This window comes from Larus michahellis, chromosome 4, assembly GCF_964199755.1.
Source record: "Larus michahellis chromosome 4, bLarMic1.1, whole genome shotgun sequence".
NCBI classification, from domain to species: Eukaryota; Metazoa; Chordata; class Aves; order Charadriiformes; family Laridae; genus Larus; species Larus michahellis.
Window position 1 is genome coordinate 23,614,272 of NC_133899.1, and position 22,798 is coordinate 23,637,069.

Below are 22,798 nucleotides of genomic sequence, written 5' to 3' on the forward strand. Positions count from 1 at the left end.
CCTGTGCCAGCGCTTGAGGCTACTCTAGGTTCTGCCAGTCCCCCTGGGCCATGAGGGTCCCAGCCAGACCAGCCTCCAGACGTGCCAGGCCCCACACACCCGGGGAAAAGGCCCGAGCAGAGAAGAGCTTCCCCTGGGGCGAGAGGATCTGCTGGGCTCAGCGGGCAGAGGAGGAGCTCAGGCAACACTTCAGCAAAGTGCAGATGCCCAAGTCCCTGCCGGGCCCTGCTGGGCTGCACCCTCATGTGCCCGGGGAGCCGGCAGATGGGCTGGGGAGGCCACTCCAACAGGGAGCTGTGCCTCAGGACTGCACGCAAGCAACCACCAGCCCCGGGCTGGGGCGCAGCAGAGCCAGCTCTCTGCTCAGGGAGAGCCTCTTGCCCGCACTGCCTGCTGGGGCCAGCAGGAGCAGTGACTGGCCTGTTTCCCCTGGGCAGGGCTGGCAGCTGCGGGAAGGCCTGGGCAGGTCAGGTGACCCAAACTGACCAATGGGGTGTTCCCTCCCAGCTCCCACGCTCTGTGGAAAAGGCGAGGCATCAATGGCTTGGGGCTGCATCAATGGCTTGGGGCTGCATCAATGGCTTGGGGCTGCGTCTATGGCCCCTGGCTGAGGAGGACCCTGCCAGTTTTTCTACCTTTTTTCCTTATGCACCAAATGTAAATGAAGTGGCTAGCAGGGTACGACAATATGAAGGCAGTCCCTCTTGTCCCCTTCCTGTTGCAGGTGTGGAAAAAATGACTGAGAAAATCGAGGAAACGACCAAGACAACAGCCAAGCAAAACGAGGTAACAGCTAAGAAAAATTACAAACTGTTTTTTTAACTGTCCAGGCTGGAGAAAGAATCCCACTCTTCCTCTGAACCGTCCCACTCTCGGCCATTCAGAAATAACACCCTCCCACGAAACCCATTCAAGAGAAACAGGACCCGCTCTGGGATTTCCTGTGGCTTTGCCGCTGCGACTATGGAGAGCACAGGAGTAAATGGGGTAGAAAATCTACCCCGGTACCACAAGCACGAAAGCTTGAGTTGCAAGGCAAAGCAGAGCAAAGAGAGAATTCTTCCAGGAGGGTGGCTGCTCCACTACTCCTTGGTAAGCGGTTCTCCGGTCCGCATAGGAAGTCCTCTGCTAATAGTGCAGTGCGCAGTGTACCCTGTTGCCTTCGAATCATAAAGGGGCAAAATCTGTCACTATTTCTGGTGGGACAGGCGGGTCTCGAGAACTGACTGCACTGGAGGCTGAAGTGAGCCTAACAGGGAATAAAGGGGAGCCGCATCCCGTTGTGACTGGCCCTGTTGCTCCGTGCATCCTTGGCATAGGCTGCCTCAAGAGAGGGTATTTCAAAGACCTGAAAGGGTATTGGTGGGCTTTTGGTACAGCAGCTGGAGAGACTGAGGACAATACACAGCTGTCTGCCTTACCTGGCCTTTCCGCTGACCCTTCTGTGGTGGGACTGCTGAAGGTTAAAGAACAGCAGGTGCCAATTGCTACTGCCACAGATCATTGACGACAGTACTGCACCGACCGAGACTCCCTGATTCCCATCCAGAACCTGGTTCGTCAGATGGAGACCCAAGGAGTGCTCAGCAAGACTCGCTCACCCTTTAACAGCCCAATATGGCCAGTGTGGAAGTCTGATGGAGACGGGAGATTAACAGTAGATTACCATGGCCCAAAGGAAGCCACACCACCACTGACTGCTGCTGTGCCAGACCTGCTAGAAGTGCAACATCAACTGGAGTCAAAGGCAGCCAAATGGTATGCTCCAATTGACCCTGCTAATGCATTTTTCTCTCTTCCTTCAGCAGCAGGGTGCAGGCCACAGTTTGCTTTCGCCTGCAGAGGCATCCAGTATGGACTGCCCCAGGGGTGGAAAGACAGCCCTGCTATTTGCCATGGGCTGGTCCAGACTGCACTGGAGAAGGCTGGGGCTCCAGGACACATGCAATACATTGATGATATGATTGTGTGGGGTAATGCAGCAGAAGAAGGTTTCAAGAAAGGTCAGAAAATAACCAAGACCCTTCTGAAAGTGGGTTTTGCCATGAAACGAGGTAAGGTCAAGGGACCTGCAGGAGACATCCAGTTCTTGGGACTCAAGTGGCAAGATGCTCGTCGCCAGACCCCAATGGATGTGATTAACAAAAGAACAGCTATGTCGCCACCTCCTAACAAAAAGGAAACACAAGCTGTTGCAGGTGTTGTGGGTTTCTGTAGCATGCACATTCCAGGTTATAAGCAGATTGTGAAACCTCTCTATGAAGGGACTGGAAAGAAAAAGGATTTTAGGCGGGGTCCTGAGCCACGGCAGGCCTTTAAGCAAATTAAACAAGAGACTGTGCATGCAGCAGCTCTTAGAGCAGTCAGAACAGGACGGGACATTAAAAATGTGCTCTCCACTGCAGCCGGGGACAATGGACCTACCTGGAGCCTCTGGCAGAAGGCACCAGGGGAGACTCAAGGTCGACCCCTAGGATTCTGAGGTTGAGGATACAAAGGCTCCAAGGCCAACTATACTCCAGCTGAGAAAGAAATTCTGGCAGCATGTGAAGGAGTTGGAGCTGCTTCAGAGGTAATTGGTACCCGAGCACAGCTCCTCCTGGTGCTCCCATGGCCAGTGCTGGGCTGGATGTTCAAAGGCAAAGTTCCTTCTACTCATCATGCTCCCGATGCTACCTGGAGTAAGTGGGTTGCCTTAATCACGCAGTGAGCTGGAATAGGAAACCCAAATTGTCCAAGAATTGTAGAAGTGATGACAAACTGGCCTGAAGGCAAAGACTCTGGAATGCCACCAGAGGAGGTGGTGTCTCGTGCTGAGGAAGCCCCACCATATAACAAACTCTCTGATAAGGAGAAACAGGATGCTCTGTTCACTGATGGCTCTTGTCGTCCTATGGCTCCACCCCGTGATCAAGGGTCCCTCCCCACCTTTCCTGTAGGCCCCCTTTAGGGACTGGAAGGCAGCTCTAAGGTCTCCTGGTGCCTTCTCTTCTCCAGGCAGAACAACCCCGGCTCTCTCAGCCGGTCCTCACAGCAGAGGGGCTCCAGCCCTCTGAGCATCTTCATGGCCCTCCTCTGGACCCGTTCCAAGAGGTCCATGGCCTTCTTGTGCAGAGGACTCCAACAAACGTGTAAACACACGTTGTTCTCATCTGCGGCAGCGCTCAGGTTTCCACACCGTGCTCTCACAGCCAGAGTTTGTAGAGACAGGCCCAGGTCTGACTCTTGTTCTTCAGTTTGAGCATGACTGTTCCTCCTCCTCTTATCTCCTGTGTGTTTATACACTATAAAATAGTCAGCCAAATTTGGAGTGATATTACAACAAATATGTAAACACAATCCAGCTCTTTTCCCCTTTGAAGGTAGGTACAAGGTTTACTCTTCAGTCGGCAGAGGTGTAACGCCATCCCTCGGCTTGTAAAAGGCCCTTTGGCTCATACCCTGACTACCCAAGCAGTTGTTTTATCCGAAACATTGTTTAACATACTCTTTTCTCTGGCCCATGATCCTGGTATTTTACTGACCTAAATTTCCCTGAAGCTGGTTACAATCAACCTTTTCTGGTGAAGACTAAGGAAAAATGTATTTGCCGCTACTGTTCCAACCGTTATTTCTTCTCTCTCGTTAGGCAATAGATATAAGCTTTTACTTCCTGGCCTTTACTTTTAAAATGCAAAACAATTATTAGGGGCTCCAACTAAAATTCATTTCGTGTCCTAGGTTTCTTGATTTTACCTCTAGCCATGCACGACATTATCCTGTGCCTTATGCCTTTGTCTTCTTCACACAGTTCTTTTTTTCAGAGCTGTGGATGATAACCGCCGAGTCTGTCACCCACTTTGGGGAGCTTTCTGTTTGGTCATTTCCACTTAGATTTTCCAACCACCTACGTCTCTGCCTGAGCTTTTCCAGCTGAAGAGTTGCCACATGTCGGTGTGTTCAAACCGCTCAGACCCGTTCCGCCTCACCTGAAGAGGGGAGATGAGGTATCTTAGTCCAAGGGTTTTCTGAAGAGAGACCGTGGGATCTGTGATCATTTCCATGGAACGGACCACACTTAACCTCTAGCAGATGACCAAGCAGTATTGTTCCAGAAGGAACATACTAAATTTAGTCACTGAGTCAACATCTGTTTCTTATGTCTGAACAACAGTCCAAACTGATTTTGCTCTGTAAGCGTGCTTTCCTTCACTGTGGTTTCACCACCTGAACTCTCTGTAAGCGTGCTTTCCTTCACTGCGGTTTCACCACCTGAACTGTATTTCACCGCCTGGAGTCAGACGTGTTCCAGCATTTACCCTCACCCAGAGCGTCCTGTTCGCATACCTCCCTTCACACTACTGTCGGCACTGCCTAAGAACTTCAGAAATTCGGTCGGGAGACTTCTAAACACGCATGTAGTAAAAATTAACTACTCAGGCCGGAGCATAGCTGCATTCCAGGTGTTCTGCAGCTCAGAAAGCCTGGAAAAAAGTAATCATAAGAAACTCCACATGCAGAGTAAACTAAATTCACAGGAGACTGAAAAATCACCTGGAATGCTGCTACAGTGCTCTGAAAAGAGAGGAGAGTTTAACTGAGCTTGACAGGCTTCGGCTACAGCTTTTTCGGCACAAGGTGATATAACAATAGGGGATTCTGCCTGGTTTTATGGAGCTATTCCATAAAGAAACGTCCAAAATTTTACTTCCATGCAATTACTAAGTATTCTGAACCTTGATAATAAGGCATACTTCACACATTCCAACTCTTATAAGAATCCCATTTCACCGAGTCCTAAATTTTCAGTCTCTCATTAGGCCAAAGTATGTTCACAGGGACTGGTGAGAAAGAAGTCTTCGGTTTTCAGTGGCCTCATCATCACGAGCACAGACCATGCAAAGGGAGAGTCGGAGCTGCCTGAAATTCTCACACATCTGGAATTGGCTTTGGTGATACGAGTTCCCTGGAGCACACATAGGAAATGCCGGGTGAGCACGCTGAACAACTAGGATGGACCGGTGCTTTTTGATTCTGGGAAGTCAAAATTTGAGTCGCTGAACTGGAAAGCCTGCTTTGCCTTGTGCAGAAAACACCTGAAATCCACCAGGAACGCCTTGACACGAGAAGGCACAAACTACAGGAACTGAAATCCAGGACTAATTCTGGTTTGTTCTTGTTTTAACCCTGAGAAGTAGAGGATGCCCAGTCTCTAACCCAATATTTAAAATGTGATAGTCACCCCCACTGCAAAGCAAGATGGATTATCCCTAGTACTATTTACTATTTACTATTCACTATTCCTGTATAGTCCTAAATACCCCAGTAACAGTACCTATAAACTATGACACTTTTTGAACAAAATAGTCTCTGCGAATGGGAAGCCCTAAAATGCTGCTTTAATTTATCGTACTTCCAAACAGAACTCCTTTGGGGCAAATCCCAACAGCCAAACAGTCAAGGGCTTTCCCTACTGAATGCAACCGTTACCGTGATGTTATGCCCTTAATGCACAACGAGAAGTATTTCCTACCGTGCTGGCTTTCTGGCAGTGGAGCAACACCCACCACTGCCACTTCTTTTTTTTTTTTTTTTTTTTTTTTAAATTACGTCTGTCTTAAAAAGATCCCGCTAATTAAATGTATGCCTTCTAGATTGTCACTGTTCAAAGCAGTTTAAAGCAGAAGCCTGACTTTCTAGTGGGCTTTCTTCTTCTGCCAAACTCATCTGCTGAACCCCACTATTAATGGAAGGGTTAGGTCTGTGTCATGGCACCACCATGTGAAAATGCTACTACTGAAGGTTCTGTTTCAAAAACACAAGCATCCTGGGGATCAGCAGAGTTATGAGAGGAAATACAGATTACAGGGCATCTTAAAGCATGTGTGTAAATGTTTGCTGGCAAATGACAACAGCTTTCTAAACAAACTAGAACAATGTTGAAATGTGACAGCTTCACACGTAACAGTATTTTAAAACAGTCAGTCCCAGCTGTTAATACTGGCTGTATGTTTGGGGCCATATGCTACCTTTTACAATATAAAACCAAGTCCACTTGGCACGTGAAAAACGTGCACCTCTCAGCAATACCTCCCCACGTTGCATCCGTTCAAAAGATTTAAAGTCCTACCAGTCTTTTCAAAACCAAATGCGTTGCTGTGTTATTTTGCACACATGTAAGCTACCAGCAAGCTTTTACTGCTGGCGTTTTTCTGTCGCTAGTCTTTTCTCGGCTAATCTCCCACTGTCACTGGAAATCTCACCACGTTGGACGGTTTACTGAAAACATTTTATTGTAATCAAAAAGTGACGTATCAGGGCTCTGCGTATTCTGCAAATCATTCTGCTGATATTTCATAATCGGTTGTAACAGCTGCTTCTGGCAGGCAATTAAAAAGCATACTCAACCATGAAGATGTTCACAGTACCTGAAACTCCACCCAAAGTAATGAACGGTGGTTAAAACTAAGATGCCCCAGCAAAACCTTTCACGTTGCATTGTCACAACTCACAATTCTGAACAAAATGTTCACTTCTATAAAGCTCCAATGTAAAGATCCAGCTGCAATATTTCAAGGGCAGCACAGTCGCCTTCATGCCGTTACTTGCAACACTTGAATTCGTTCACATTTTAAGAAAATTTGATACAGATGACTTAAGAATTCAGTCTTTTTTTCATTATCTGTCGTTCCATGGAGTGACAGATTTCACTTTTTAGTCATCCTTCTCTTTGCTCTTCTTCGATTTTTTTCTTCTTGTGTTTGAGTTTTGTCCCAAACTCAGCATTGGGAAAGCCTTTATTCTCATCCCCTTTTCTTCTCTTCTGGTGTTTTTTACATTCATTTCCTTTGCCATCTTCCAGCGGATATTCCATGTCCTTCTCATTTGATTGTGGTGGATCTTTCATGCCGTGGCGCTCTCTTCCAGAAGGTTTTTCAGGGTCACGTCCATCTCTATTATGACTTCTGTGGCTTTGCCCACCAGGAGAGTCTTCCCTGCGTCCCCGAGCATATGGCAAATTCTCTCGTCTGGTCCCAGGTGGACCAGACCTATCTGGAGAAATGCTCTCTCTATTTACTGCTGGTCGAGGTTGAGCGCCAGCAGCAAAGCCCTTGTAAAACTTTTCGTACCATTCTCTATAGTTCCGTTCCCATTCTCTGTATCTCTCCTTTTCAAAGCGACCTCTGAGGTCAACAGATCTGCCATGGTAAGCTTTCATATCATACGGGGGAACTTCTCGGTATCTCTTAAAGTACTGCCTTTCTCCATCCCCTCGAGGTATAGTCCGTTTAGTGGGAGACTGGCCTCGAAACGCTGGAGACCTTGACCTAGAGCGATAGTTACGACTCTTCCCTTTGCCTCTTCTTGGATAGGGTGGTGATCGCGAGAAGGAACGAGAAGGGGAACGCCTAAATGATCGAGAGTAGGAGCCAGAGCGGGAAGAACCTGATCTTGACTTGGAGTGGGTACACGAACTTCTAGAGTAAAATGAAGCACTATAGGGAGACTTGGACCTTAGAAAAAAAAACAACACAAAAACCATAAATGAAGTTAATTCAAAACAGTCACTCTCCTGGTTGATTTTTTTCCTCCCAAAATTAGTTGTTTGGGGGTTTTTCCCCTCTCCATATGCTTATGTCAAAGCTGCTTTCAGCTGCTGACATAACGCTACTGCAAATTGGAGGACGTGATAACATGTAAAAGTTTCTGCTTACAAGAGAGAACACCTGCTGCTTTGATAGTGTAAAAGCATAGAGGAAGGGTAAGTTTATATCCACCATTTCTGTCACATGAACTGCCACAGCTCTTGATTGACTGAAGGTGGTCTATACTGGCTTCTGCTGGTCCGCAAAGGCACACGTGTTTCACTACTCAGGCACGACATGCAGTGCAAACCCTTTTTGGTGCAGTAAGACGCAAAAAGAGCAAGTCTTAATGGCTACAGTGCACTATCAAACATCAAGAAGACACGATTCAGCCTGAAGACAGTAAAGCTCCATTTTAAAATGCCCGCTCAGTCCATTTAACTTCACTACTGATTTGGCAATTTGTACAGGATGCAAAATACAGCAAAATACGGATTGTACAGCAATTCTACATACAGGACACTTCTAGCCACATGGCCTAGCAAAATTTTCCACATCATAGCTCTAACCAAGGATAGTGACGGCTTCTGAACTCAGCCTCTAGTACTACAACCCATTGCCATTACTCTAGGAAAGCTACTGGCAGCGTTACTAACAGAGCTGTTCAGACTCCTGCCCATGTGATTTTTGGGGACAGAAGACATGAGCTACCCTGAGCTTTTTCTTCACAAGTTTTGCTTTTATTAGTTTTTAAAGAACCATTTCACATTATTCTGCATATGTTCATTAGCATCATTCCTCCCCTTTAGGAAGAGACACACCTGCTCCTTAACAACTGCTGCCCAATTCTAACGATCCGTCTGCTGTAGCCTCTGCCGTATGTGAGCTAGTACCCTACATATGAAACCCCCATCGCTGCTAATCCCTTGAATCATCCAGTCCATCCAATGACAGAAGGATGGAGTGGAACTCCTCCTCATTCTTCTACACAATCTGCTTCTCCCTTACGGACTCTGCCCTGATTTTAAAGAGGAAAGAGAACAAAGCGGGAGCGTGGTGGCGAGCATTTTTCTCCCTGCTTTCTGTTCATTTGAGATGACACTCATTTCTTGGTCTTCACACTTGCCCTCCACATCCTCATCCCCGGCACGTCCCTCAGTCTTCTCTCCTCATACTCAGCTTTGCAACTGTGCATGGAGGCTGCCCATGCTGAAAAGAGACTCCCATCTCCCGTGTGCCGAGTGCCCACCGCTCCTCTGCCACTCCTTGATACGCTTAATGCTTCCCACGTTGTTGATGACATATTTGGCCTGTTCTTGTCCCTGAACTGTTATTTTCTTCCTTACTGAATTTCAGATTTCAGACAATCTGTGGGATGGATCCTGGTTTCTGTTATTTATTTATCTTAAGATTTTAGAAACACAATGCACCCTTACAATCTACCTAGAACAAATTTATACCAAAAGGAAGGACGAGCTTGACACTGCGACAATAGATAAGGCAGGCTCCTCTCTCTCCCTCTGAGAGAAAGCAGCTTGGCTGTTGGAGATGACTATATTGAAGAAATTCAAAATTGTCAGAAACTAACAGCACTGACTTTTCCAATCATGTGCTCAATCAGTATCAACTAAGTTGCCAAAAAAAAAAAAAAGAGAATGTTGGAGTCTGGTTGCTATCAGGAAATCAATTTTTTCAGCTCTGTTCAGCCAGCAATCAAAAGGGTGGCTTTCCATCCGATCCTTTGATTCTGTTTCATTTTTATATGTAACTATAGTGTCCTCAAAAAAACGTCGTTTCTCAGAGTCCTCTTTTCAATCATGTACCGGGGTTTTATGTTAAATAATCTCACCGCAAGCACAGACTCCCTCCGTCAAAGCCAATTCAAATTAAGCCGTTTAAACAATAATTACCACTTGTATTCTCCACAGCTATCTGTGCATTCTTTCTTCATTGTAAATCAGCTGTTGTATAAGGTACGTGTTATGGCCTCGTTACAAGCAGTAATAGATTGAATTGCTGTGGAATACTTACAGTTCCCAGCCTGGTCTGCCACCTGCTGAGCGAGGTGTACTGGCTCTCGTTGGATGACGACCTTTTGGAGTCGGGAGAGGACAAAGAGAAAAATCCCATTCAGTGTATCTGAAGGCCATTTCTTTACAGAATTTCTGAAGTTATAGTTACTTACCAGTTGTGGGCACTGATTGTCCTTGGGGGCCCGGAAGACTTGGTAATGCTGGTTGTCTTCGTACAGGAACCTGACAGGCCTTGTGAGTAAATGCAGACGGTTGGAAAAGAAGCTCTACTAAATGCAAGAATCACTGCATATGTTGAAATACAACTTACCTTCTCTTTCAACAAACTGCTGACCGACAGCCAGGGAGATGCAGAAGGTTCAGCAGCAGTCACCAGAGCAGCAGGAGGTATAACACTATCAGCATTGCTACAAAAAAAACCCCCAAATTTTTATTGTTCAAACAGTCTTTTGAAGGGCTACTGTCATGTCTGTAAATATTTCACATTTACAGTGTTTCAGTGTTTATTATCCAATCTGTACGCGTCACTGACTATGCTGTGTATTACTGAGGATGACTCTGACTTATCATAATATTGATTATAGAAATACTGTAGAAAGAAGTACTGTGAAAACACCTGGCCTATTTTACCCAGGATTGTGCTTTTACACTTTTCATGGCAATATTATTTCCTCGGTACTAAAGAGAAATTAACCCACTCAAGAAGGTTTGCCATAACAAAATGGTTTCTTTAGGAATTGCTAGCCCCTTCAAATGAAAGGGCTCCTGGGGAAAAAGCGTTCCTCTCTCAGGCTAAGCCTGTACGGAATGACTGATACGGGACCCAAACAAGCAATACTTCTGAGAACATTCTTGCAGGAGGCACACTTCCGACTTTTCAAAGTGTCCTCTTTCAAAGTGAGGACTTTCACTAAACAGAACTTCCGCAGTTATCTGAAACTGTCACTAATGAGACATAAATGGCTGTCAGCGCAGCTCAAGGAGAAGAATCTAACTTTGGCATCCTGGTGTCTTTTATGTTCATGTTGATCTACAGATTTACTTACTGCAAAGGTCCAGGAGGTGCAACAGTCATAGTCATGAGTGCTGGTGGAGGTGGTGGCGGCTGCTGCTGCTGCTGAATCGTCTGGTGGAGCCCTTTTGTGTAGCCACTTCCATTGCTGAAGCTGTTCACAGCCTAGAGGCAGAAAAACATTTACCACAAGGTAATATGAAACTTCAGTAGATACATGAACAAAAGCCTCCACAGAGTAAAATTACTTGTGTAGTCCTGTAAATGCTGTCAATCCTAAAATGAATCAACACACAAATACATGCACACATCGCCTTAAACACTGAGAGTAACAACTGGTCACTCAGAGTACCTGTATCTAAAATACTTCAGTGTTAACACCGAATTTGACAGTAAGGCAATCACGTTAAACAAAAGCGCGACCTGAATTTGCCCCACTGTCTCTAAAGAGTTGTCAGCTTCTCCAGCAACAGATAATGGATTTGAAAAGTAAATGTAGCCGATTTAATTTAGCAGGTTTTGAGGAGATGTAAACTAATATTTTCTTCCCTTTTGGCTTTTTACAAATAGACTTGTCTTACAGTTTACGTAAAAGTCATCCTGTTACCTTGCGTAGGAACATGTTGGCAATTAAAGCATCAGGGGAAACGTCTGTCTGATGACACGTTGGGCATGTGTGTTCCTCAGACTCCAGCAATGTTGTTCTAATGCCTGTGCGTAATTAGAATCATCAAAGTAGGTTTAGCCAACAAAAGGAAATTTTGGAGGCTCCAATCAATCATAAAAAGAGATATATGATTAATGAGTGAATATGGTCTTGAATTGAGAGCATGAAGCTATAGATGTTCAACCATGGAAATCATTTCTAGGATGCAGCAAATAACTGTGCGGTTTTGATATTTCACTAACGTAACATTTGAAGACGGCTGCGTCTGGATGTTTTGACTGTCCTTTTTTCCACTCTCTAGTACAGTGAGAAGTCACCACCCTCCAGGTTAATGAATAAAACGCACCTCAAAAGAACATCAGAAGGACTGAGTTGCAAAGGTTTTAACCAGCTCTCCCGTGGAGAAGAATGTGGATTAAATGCCTAACTATTGGTTTGTGGCAGACCACAGTAAGGTTGGCTATACTGAGCCGACCAGAGTTGGCTATACCATTTTGTGTGAGGGAAAGGGCTGTGAGAAAAACTAAATGCATTCAATATCTAATACTGTAATCACCTGCGCAGCTGTGCACTCTTCTAATGCTTGTCCTTCCGCATGTAAAGAGGATTTAACAAGATACGTAAAAAAGGAAAAAAGCTTTCTGCCTTTTTTTTTCCTTTATACGAGAAGAGTCCTTTCCTATTCAGTGGACACTCAAGTATGGAATAGAACTGGTAACAAAGACATTTTGTCATCTCCTGTTTCTGCTTTCAGAAAATCAGATGTGGTGTTTGGAGTGAACGAACCGGGGAGTAACACTTACATTCATCACAATAACTGTTTCCACAGCAGGGAATAACGGCCGCATCAGTCATTATCTCTTTACAAATGAGACATAACAACTCATCTGGAACAGGGTCTTCGGAGGAGGAGGAGGAGGAGGACGGCTCCGCTGGTAAGAAGGGAGGCTTCTCCTTCTTTCCGCTAGCATAAGCTTCCCTGGAGGGCCGGGTGAGGAAGGAAAAATTTAACAATGGGTACAGGAAAACTTTTCCAAGCTCTGGAGTTCCCGGGGCATGAACAGTAGGACCGCCCTATTTTAATACGAGAAAGCATCACGGATTTTGAGGTTAACATACAATGACAATGCTTCCTCCCCCGTGGTTACAGATGCCGGCCAACTTGGCTGCATTGCCACTCAGACATTTACGCATGGTTTCTCTCCTTCACCTTTTGGTCAGCCCAATTAGTTCCATACTTACGCGTTAATAATTGGTATTGCATATGTTCCGCTCTTTGTCAGCATAGCACCCTTTGTATTGGGATCTTTCACCTCCATCATGAAACTCCTTGGAATGCCCGTGCTTTTCTTAATTCTGGCAACAGGCTCAACATTTTTGTCCTGTTAAGAAAAGGAATGCAGACATAGCTCATCTTAAGACCCACACTTAAAATGACACTTTGATGATTAATTTAAGCAGCAAAAGCCCTTAATTCTCTCCTTCTACCTAGCCTAAGGGTTACTCGACCAAAAATACTTATTTTCCTACAGAAATATAGCCAGGATGTTTCAAGGACTTGAGCAGCATTTTGAACTCCGTGGACATTCTTTTGCTAAACTTCAGCTTCCGCAAGGATTACATATGGCTTAGCTCACCATCCACTCAGAGGAGAGGCACAAACCCACTCCTCCTCCACAGCGCAATGCAGAGGGAGAGCCCCATTCAGGGCTCTGAACCAGTCACTGGAGAAACTTAGTTCACCATCGATATGTACGAAGGTTGCATATGCATTCGGCGACTAAAGTTAGATGGCATGAATACTCAACCAGAGACTTGTGTCATTAAAACACGCAAATATTCAATAGGTGGGGTCAAGAGAAACATCTTCCTTTTATACGGAATTCTAAACACTGTGAACTGTCATTAAAAAGCGTTAAAACCAGAAAGATTTTTAATAGTATTGAAATACATAAAAATACGCATGACAGTTCACAGAGAAAGATCTATGGACATATTTAATAGCTACGACCAAGAAAAAAGAACATTTTACCTTTTAAATTCCAGGTTTCCCTTGAATTTTGAAGGGGTTTGCAACATTGCCCTATAACCTCTGGATTTCACCCCACGAGAAACAATGCCTAATCTGAGTGTTCTTGTATTTGTTATGTAATTGCCACGTGAAAAAGGAAAAGCGAAGTAACACCAGAAGTCCCCTGCACTCTTACCCCATTCGTTGGGCAGTTCTTTATGTAGTGGCCAGGTTTTCCGCAACGAAAGCATATATAGGATGGTGGAGGCGTATCCCAGGGTTTGGTCATGTAACTAAAGGGTTTTTGAGAAAAGGAGAAAAAGGTATGCATGTGTCTCTCTTGTTAAAACAAACATCTCTACAATTTGTCCACAATCTTCAAAGAACAGATTTGACGTTATCGACACTTACTTGATTGGATTGTATTCACGGCAAGACTGCATCATCATAGCTTTTATTTTGTCTTCTTCGGAAGCATTGGCTGCAGCCAGATTGTCGGTCTGTTTAAGAGGTAAGCATTTGACACACGCATTAGAAACACATTTGCGCCCACGCAGCCAGAGACGAGACCACTCACCCCATCCTGTAAAGAGCAGCACAACGCTAGCTGGGGCTGCATGAAAACAGCTGCTTATAGAAAATACTGTTGTCCTGAAGGTGTTCTGGGCACTCCTTACGCCATCACATGACGTTTATGTGCCCGTTAACTTCTTGGGCACTCAAAACCTTAGGCTCTGTTTGCACTTCACATCAAGACTCGTGTAACCAATCCAGTTTTCTTCCAAGCGGACTGAAGCCATGTGTAGAAAAAATGACGCTACCCAGTACTCTTCAACTGATTTTTAAGCTCCAGACTACTGGAAGGAGGAGATAGCCACTGTACGTTTACTGGAGAAAGATGTATGCAACTATCAGTATTTACGCTCTGCAGCGTTAAAAGGACACTCAACTCAAGAGTCGGGGAAGCTCTTTCTGCTTGCTGAAATTCAGCTTCAGACACAGAAGTGTTAAAAGGAATCAAGCTTTTTATAATCCCTCAGCAAGACAACAGACTCTTTGCAGTAGAAGTTTGGCCATCATGTGCTCTCGGCAGTCCAAACCACGTGTTTGGACTCCCCCTACTAACTTCTTCATATTAAGTGATTTAACTACAGTAAGGAAAACCTGCAGGTTTTTTCCAGTTGACTGTGTCCTTTTAACATACAAATTGTCATATAAGCCTTGTGCACCGCTAGATCTTCAAATTATGGAAGCCCGCTGGATTTCTTTAAGCAGCATTTCTTAAAACGCTTTTATTACACACAAGCCCAGTTACAAGCCGGGTCTAAGGGAGTGACTGTCAATGATTTGGACCTTCAGGTACCCATCCTTCAGATCAGCCCCTCATGGCTTTGGCTTTATATGCATTCATTCACAAAAGCAACAAACTAGTTTCTACATTTTATTAAATGGTTGTTTCTTAGACATAGTGTTTTCTCAACAGTAACATAATCCAGAGGGACATCTCTGAAATCATTTCCATTAACATTTACAGAAAACTTTACAGACGCTTCACTCATTTGTTGGAACCCAAACGGTTTACAAAGCACGTCCAAAACCCACAAAACATTACTAGGAATAGACCAAAATTGAAATACAGCATTTAATACGTCGTAATCACAAACCAGAAGCTTGATAACACATTGCCTCCATGCTAAGCCAGTCTGCACTAAAGAGGTCAGAGAAAGTAACAGGTTTGAGCTGCTGTATTTTTCTGAAATACTTAAATTCTCTCAAAAGCCTAAAAGCGTACCCCACTTGGACAGTTTTTCACATTTTAGAGTAAAACTTCACGTGAGGTTCCAGAACTTCACAGACAGGACACGTTTAGGGACAGCACTGATGGAGACCACTGTCTTTTGGTGGATACCTTCCAAACTCTTTCTGTTTTTCTTTATTCCCCCCCACAAATGTACACATTAGGAAACGTGTCTCACACTGCAGTGAGAGAGGGAAGAAGCTCCCAGCGGGAAAAGATTCCTCTTTCTTGGAAATGAACTCCCGCCTTTATTATAATCTTTGTAACTTTAAAGACTAGTGTTTTAATTGGCTAGCACTACGCCTTTTCACAAGGTGCAATTGCTAGGGCTTTCCCAGACAAAGTTACGCATTGTTGAGCAAAAAATGCAAGCAGTTCCAGAGCAAAACACGGTATTACAACAGTTTCAGAGGTCACATCTGCTAATACGCCACACATACACATTGGTAGATTCCAATAAATGATTAGGCGCTTTTTCAGAATTTACACAGTCTGCGTGCAAACAAATTAGGTTGTGTTGCTCACTGTAGGTGCACTACAATTTATGAAGTTGTGCAGCTCTCAAAGAATGGATCTGTAACTGTAATGACCGGCAATTCAGAAATAGCCATGCAAGTGTCCGCGTTACAGAAACGCTTCTATTTTGGCTGTGGCAAAGCCCCCTGAAATGTCCACACCTTGCAGCCAATTCCATTCTTCTGTAAAAAATGTTTTCGTTTCCAACACAAAATTAACGAGATGTATGAAAAATGGTAAACAGCGTCTGAAGGGCTTCTTTTTTGTCTCTTGAAGATGAGTAATCCTGCAACGTTACGTTGAGGCTGATAAGGTACTCCCCTTCTCTCTGCCCAAGCTGGGAACTGCTCTTTACAGGATAGTATCAAAATACACACGCATTGTAAAGTTAAAATAAATACTTTAAGTTATTAAAAATTAAATTAAGGTTTTGTTCACATTACAACAGCTATCCAGCTATAGACCACAGCATAAGAGTTAAAAATACAAAGCAAACGATTTCTTTGGGGAGGGAGTAGGGGTAAGTATTTGACAAGATTATATATATATACATATATTTACCTTCACAAGCTGGGCCAGAGAAAGAGGTGCAGGAGAGTCATCAATCTGTTCACAAAACACGAAACACATATTCAAGTTCCACAGTCAAAACACAGCGATAGTTCACCTCTACTCTAGTCTGAGAGTAACACTATATCCTCTGGGCGTCACTGAAAGAGGCGTTTCAAACCCGGTGTAATTTGTCTTTGTCCAAAACAAAGTCCAAAACTATGAGAGCTTAGGAGTGCCCGTGTGGTTAATGAGAAGAAACTAAATGAATCGAACTGGCTTGAGATGAACTGCTTGCTCCCGAATACCTCAGAGAGGGACCCTTGTCAAATGCTCACAACTGCTTGAAAGTCGAAGGGGTAAGGCGGCTGTCAATTTTCAGCTGAAAAGGTTTTTAAAAAACTATTTATTTGAGAAGGACCCATCACTGCGGGAAACTTATCTTCAGCGTAGTTTGTAAACTAATGGTTAATTTCCCATCATTGATACAGGCACATGGTTATGCTTCTAGGAACAGAGTGTAGCTGCCTGTCAAAATAAAGCACCTGCACATCGGCCCTGGAACATGAACTCTGCCCCTCCGCTCAAGAAGGTTAAAAATGCCAAGCTCGCCATACCCCACAAAGCCCAAACAAAAACAGCAATCCAAAACATCAGCCAATAAAAAGAACCCATCACCTTGTCTAGAAAAAGAATAAGCTGCTCAAATTCCTGAAATGAAGGGGTTTACTACGACAGAGATCCTTGCAGTCACTGACACAGCCACACTAAAAGGATCCCCTTCCGTGCTTTGGCTGTAGTAACAGCAGGAGAGCAGCACACATTTGCAAGCGTGGAATGACAGCTAACGTAAGAGCAAGGTGATGAAGCAATAGCCAAAGAATAAGCTTTTGTGCATCCTGTTTAAAACAATCTTAACTAATGTTAAGTTTGCTGCTTTACTCTACAGCAACAATTGGCAAGCTTTCCAGTGATTTATTCCTACCACGCTAAGATCCAGGTTCTGCTTTGAAATACATCCAGAAACATGTGTATTTCAAACAAAACAAAACAAAATCCCCACACTTTTGACCAAGACCTGAGGTAGATTCCAGACTAAAGCTAATTGTGTCTCCAACACTAGAAGCACCTGAGGCTGCGCTGATTTACAGTGAGAGAGAGGTCACGTAAAGAGCGATGCGAGGCTTCTGCCCTCCCTCCTTTGGTCTTTTGGGGGCTTTTTTGAGACACCTCTGTTAGCTGGTGGTAAGATGCTACTTAGAAATATAATGCAGACATGGCAGGGAACACACGAGGCGAAAAGAATGGTAACTTTATTTATGAACATGTGATTCCTGTTTATACACATGCTAGCAAACAACAAGAAAAATAATGCTTTTCAAGAAATAAAAACCCATCGGAATTAGATCAAATACTACAAATGTGGCTTACATAAATGCACTACATTAAGTGCTGGGGTCACCGGGTCAGTTAAAGTAACTCCAACTCGAGTGATCGGATCCAGTGATCCAGGGTTAGTGTAATGCCTCACACCACTCGAGTGAAGAAAAAGCAGTTCTACTTCAAATAACGATGAAAAACTAAAACCATCACACAGTAAGTTTTATACTACAAGGACTATTTTGAAACACACAGTTTCACACCGTATTCAAGCCAAGTGCCAAATCCAGACCTAGACCACTACCAGTCAAGTATTTCCCTGGGTTACTGATCTAGATTTTAGCAGCAGACTGACAGCGTTTTCAAACCTCAAGAAAAATGCTGCCCCTTTTCCCAATGTAAATTCAAAGTGGGGGTATACTAAAGAAAGGCTTAACCTTTGGGAAATGAAAGCAGCATCCAACCCTGAAAACACCCGGATCCAAAAAGGTACTGCAGGCAGAAGTTAAGAAAAGTGACAGGGATTTTACCCACAAATGCACCACGCTATGCACAAATGCACCAGAGCGGGCAGGGGTGAGCGGCCCTGCTCCCTGCCCCGCAGGGGGACCCTGGGCACAGACCCCAGCCCCCCAGACCCAGACCCCAGCCCCGTGCCTGCCTGGGCACCCAGAAGCTCCCTCCTCTTTGCAGGCAGCCTTTGGGCTCAGTGCTGCTCCGCAGGCAGGGATCATCTCCCAGGGCTCCAGCCTGGAAAGGGGCAGCGGAGGCACCAGCTCAGGCTCCGGGCAGCACCCAGCTGCTCCCAGCGAGCATCCCTCCGGCACCAGCCCAGGGGACCCTGGGCTCCCCGGGGGATGTGTCCCCCGGTGCAGGGAGGCCCGATCCCAGCAGAGCATGAGCAGCCCAGAAAGGCTTCTCCCAGCCCCTGGCCTTGCAGGGGTGGGGGGAGAGGGCAAGCCAAGCTCCCGGCCCCCCGAGCTCCCCAGAGCAGGGTGCCCACCCCACTCCATCCCCACGGTGCCTGCTCCAGCCTGCCCGGGCAGTGGGGGTGCCCACCTCCCTGGAGTGGGGCCCTACCTCTGGCAGCACAAGTGTCCTCTCCTTTAGGGCTTTCATGATGCCTCCTAAATGTCAGCACACACAGAGAGGTTTTGGGCCCCAGGAAGGGCTGGGTGTGTTGTTTGAGGGGTCAGGAGCAGGGGCAAAGGGCTGCGTGGGGAGCAGGGGAGCAGTGCTGTGTTGTGCCCGTCACCAGGCACCGGCAGTTGCAGCTGGAACACGGGCCATGGCAACAGGAGCGCAGTGGGGACGGGAACAAGCCCCCTTACAGGGCGGGCAGCTCAATACATACATGCCCCCCAAAGTTAATAATCCCAACACATTAGACTTCCTCCCTGTCTTAAGCGGTTCTTCCTAACCATGCCCTCATTTAACAAGTGGGTTTGCCCAGAGCATTGCAGACTGTCTTTGGGACGCTGGGGCAAGTGCAGCACGTCCTTCCAAAGAAGTCTGGATGTACCGACATGCCAAGGAAAAACCCAGCCTGTCCTCATCTACAAGTGCTAGCCCAGGCTCCAGGCAGCGCCTTCTGGGCCTTTGAGCCACCGACCCTTCACCATCCTCCGTTCCTTACCATCTCACCATACAACAGCTCTTACGGGTTAGTAGATGAGCAGCCACAAGAGAAGCCCAAAGGCAAAACCCCAGAGGAAACACAGCTACAATTCTGAAAAGCAATCAACAGGTCCCAGTGACACCAAGGGGTCACTGCAGTCTACGGGCAGGGCTGGAACGTGTACTTCTGGTGGCATTTGATCCAAGGCACCTCCTACAGAGCACCCAGCCCTGCTGGGACAGGCGATGCTCTCTGCCTTGGCTCAAACAGTATCACTTCAATTGTACAGTTTTTAGGAACAAATACCCAAGTATTTAAGGACATGAAAAGGAATCGGAACTGTCCTCAAAACGTATGGGATGTGTTGGGATCGGTATTTGTTGAGCCCCCGAGTCAAAAGCAAGAAACAGTACCAAGTTCAGCAATAATGGTTTCTCAGTGGCTTTTGAAAACATTTTCAAAAAGCATTAGGCAAAAAAGTACTTAAAAACAAAAGCTAAGTGATACAATGGGAAAAGGGAAAAAAATACGCTCTAAACATTTTTTGTTGCAACAAACAAAAACCCCACACACCCCCATACAAACATACATATTGGCTAGCTACAGACAGACGTAGCACATCAGTGTGCAAACCTTGAACCAGCATGATCTAAAAACCATCATATATCACCTGTTCAACACAAAGTCATACAGGAAATAGCCTGGCATGTTCAATATGAAATACAATGCATTTGAGGCACAAATACCAATATTCACATTCGAACTGCGCAAGCGATGGCATTACTCAGTCTTTACTACGCTGAATAAGATACACTGTATTTGCAATATATACTGTGTTTTACTGGAAAATACATGAAGTTAATGTTCGCAGAATTAACACAAGGCTATTTGTTTAGGATTTGCTTAGAATGTCTTGTTTAGAATTAAGGGTGTTGAAAAAAGGGTGAGATTGTGTTTTTACATACCGTTTTTGATGTTCCACTCAGTGGCTCAGTTCCGCCTCTAGAAAAAGAAATAAAGGTGATCAGAACTTTAAATAAAGCACTCGTAGCAAACATAAAGCAGTGAAAACAGATCACAAAACCTGAACATCATAACATTATGTTCTAAATAATCTAGTGAATATGGAAATTCATTTGCATACATAAACTGTTCTCTCTTGGTGCACTCAGTGCAACTAATAAAACCCTCCAAAGTCACGTTTCTTTGGCCATACAGTGGTTTCTTCATCCATTTACCTTGAAGAACATACTACAAGGCAAGTAACGCATGTTTGAAAGGCCTCTCCACCATTGCAGCGTACTTTCATCATTCCCAAACATCAGCCCCTCTACCAGTGGTTTCTGCCATGTTTCCAGCTGAAGGAACAGAAAGCTCACCTGCCTGGTTAATTGTCAACATTAGCACAGCAGTGCTGGTCTGTCCTTATCCCCACGTACGGGTGTTTGTTTGATCTTTGATGCCAGCAGCATCTACCCTCTCATTTTGGGGCAGCATGACAATACCCGGGGAGGGTGCCATCCAGCCAGAAGCGGAGGATGCATTGACAAGGTAGCACTAAGCACACATATTTCAATACATACATTCACCCCCAAAGCAAGGCCACGTTTATAAGCACAAGGCTGCCGTGTCCAGAATTACTAGGGAGTGCCTGAAGGCATCTCCTCTGAGATGGAAACAAATTATGAGTTTACACTACAATGGCTATCTGTCGTTCCTATAAAAGCAATAAAAGCAAACGCATATAATAAGGGAGCTCTCCACGGAGAGGAAACAGGATCTACAACTTGGGTCTCAGAAGAGCCAACCCCAAGGACAAACCCAGGAGAATCCTCTTAAAAGTTACCGTTGATGGAGTTGGAACCCCATCTCCCAGCAGGCCTAAAAATGTCAGCCTACTTCGGGACAGATACGGTAACATCTGCCCCACGACGACAAACATTTACTGCAGCTTTAACGAGAGAGATACAAGCAGAATGCCTCCGTAAACTAATAGCCATTAAAAAAGTTCACACGTTGAAACCCCTAGCCAAGAATTCAATGCTTTATGGACACTCACATGGCAGATGTTTTGCCGGCAGCTTTAACTCCTCCAACAGGGATTCTTCTCACAATTACCGACGAGTTCTTAGCAATCAGGGCGTTGTCATCTGTGTACTCTGGAACAACATAAACACAGAAAAAAAATCAGCCAATTTGTAAGAACGCATATTAATTTGTAATTACACAGCACTCCAGAGGATCCTTTTGCAGCTATAAATGCAAAATCCTATATGTAACAGCGCGCTGTTATCGTCTCAACATACTAAGAGGACTTTTCAAGAAGCACATACTTCTTCACTGAGTTGTGATTACGCATGGAAACAAAGAAACACACTTTGTAAAAATGCTATGACGTATATTACAGTAATACTTCAGGGGCTAATATATTTATGAGCATCAATGTTTCACCTAAAACTTTCCTTTCGGTTTCTCAACTGCCATAACAGGATCTCCGTGTTTGGCCTATTTCAAAACATTTTTTCTCCCGGTGACAACAACTGGGCCCATCACAGTTTATTGCCGTCGAACGTTCTGGGTTTAATGCTCTGCTTTACACAGACCCAGCCGTTACAGAAGGGACATCAGCCAGGCAGCCATTCAGCCTGCTGGCATTCGTCAGGCTAGAAGTTCATTAGCAACTGAAGGCAAATTCAGAGACCCTTCTGCAGCAAAGCCCTTCAAGCAAATTAAACCTTTTTCAAAAGCTCTTCGCAGTTTTAGTCAACACTACGAGAAAAATCCGGGACTCCCAAAATGTACCTCTACCTACTCTGCGAGGCCCCCAGCACAAGTCACAGCTCCCGATGGCGGCCGAATCTCATCATGGCTTCCCGCCCCGCTTCATCCCCGCCCCGCATCCCTCCTGGTGCTCCCCACGCCCACGACATGGGCCCCGGCTGGACTCGGGCCACCTGGGGCGACCCGCAGAGAGCCCAGCATGGCTCCCGCAGGCCGCGGCCACCACGGGGGGTCCCCGAGGCCCCGCGCTGCGCCCCACGCACCTGCTCCAGTCTGGGCGTTGCTGATCTGCAAGTCGCTGGTGGCCGCCTTCAGCTTCTCGCGGGCCATGATCTGGCGCTTGAGGTCCCGCAGGCAGATGTTCAGGCCGCTGAAGATGACCCTGTCATACGCCAGCTTGGCAGCGAACTTGTAGTGGATGCACGACATGGTTGTGGCCAGGTGGTCCAGGGGCCACGGCGTCCACAGCGGTACCAAGTGTGGCGGCCTCTGTGCTGGGTTGGGCTGGTGGCAGCGCAGAGAAGGGCCCGCCGAGGGGCCGGGGAAAGCGGTGCGGGCTGAGCCGAGCTCTGTCCCTGCTCCCTCTCTCCCACACAGTGTTGCCAGGCCTGGCCAGTCACTACGGCCACTGGGCAACGGCCCACCGCCCCACCCCCACGCCTCAGGGGACCCAGCGCATTGTGACAAAAGGGCTGTCACTGCCCCTGGCTGCTGGTGTCCCTGGTGTCCCCTGGCCTGTCACCGGCCACTGTCCTGTCACCCCCCAGGTCGGCGGGGTCCCTCCTGTCACCCCCAGGCTGCCACCCCCGCTATCCCCTCCTCCGGGCAGCCAGACGAGCCAAGACAGCCTGGGGGAGATGCAGCCGGC

The 22,798-nt window shown here is 46.0% G+C and overlaps 1 pseudogene; it reads right to left on the minus strand.

The window, feature by feature from the left end:
* Positions 1-6,697: 6,697 nt before the first annotated feature.
* Positions 6,698-22,359, minus strand: LOC141743058 (E3 ubiquitin-protein ligase RBBP6-like; annotated as a pseudogene).
* Positions 22,360-22,798: the final 439 nt, after the last annotated feature.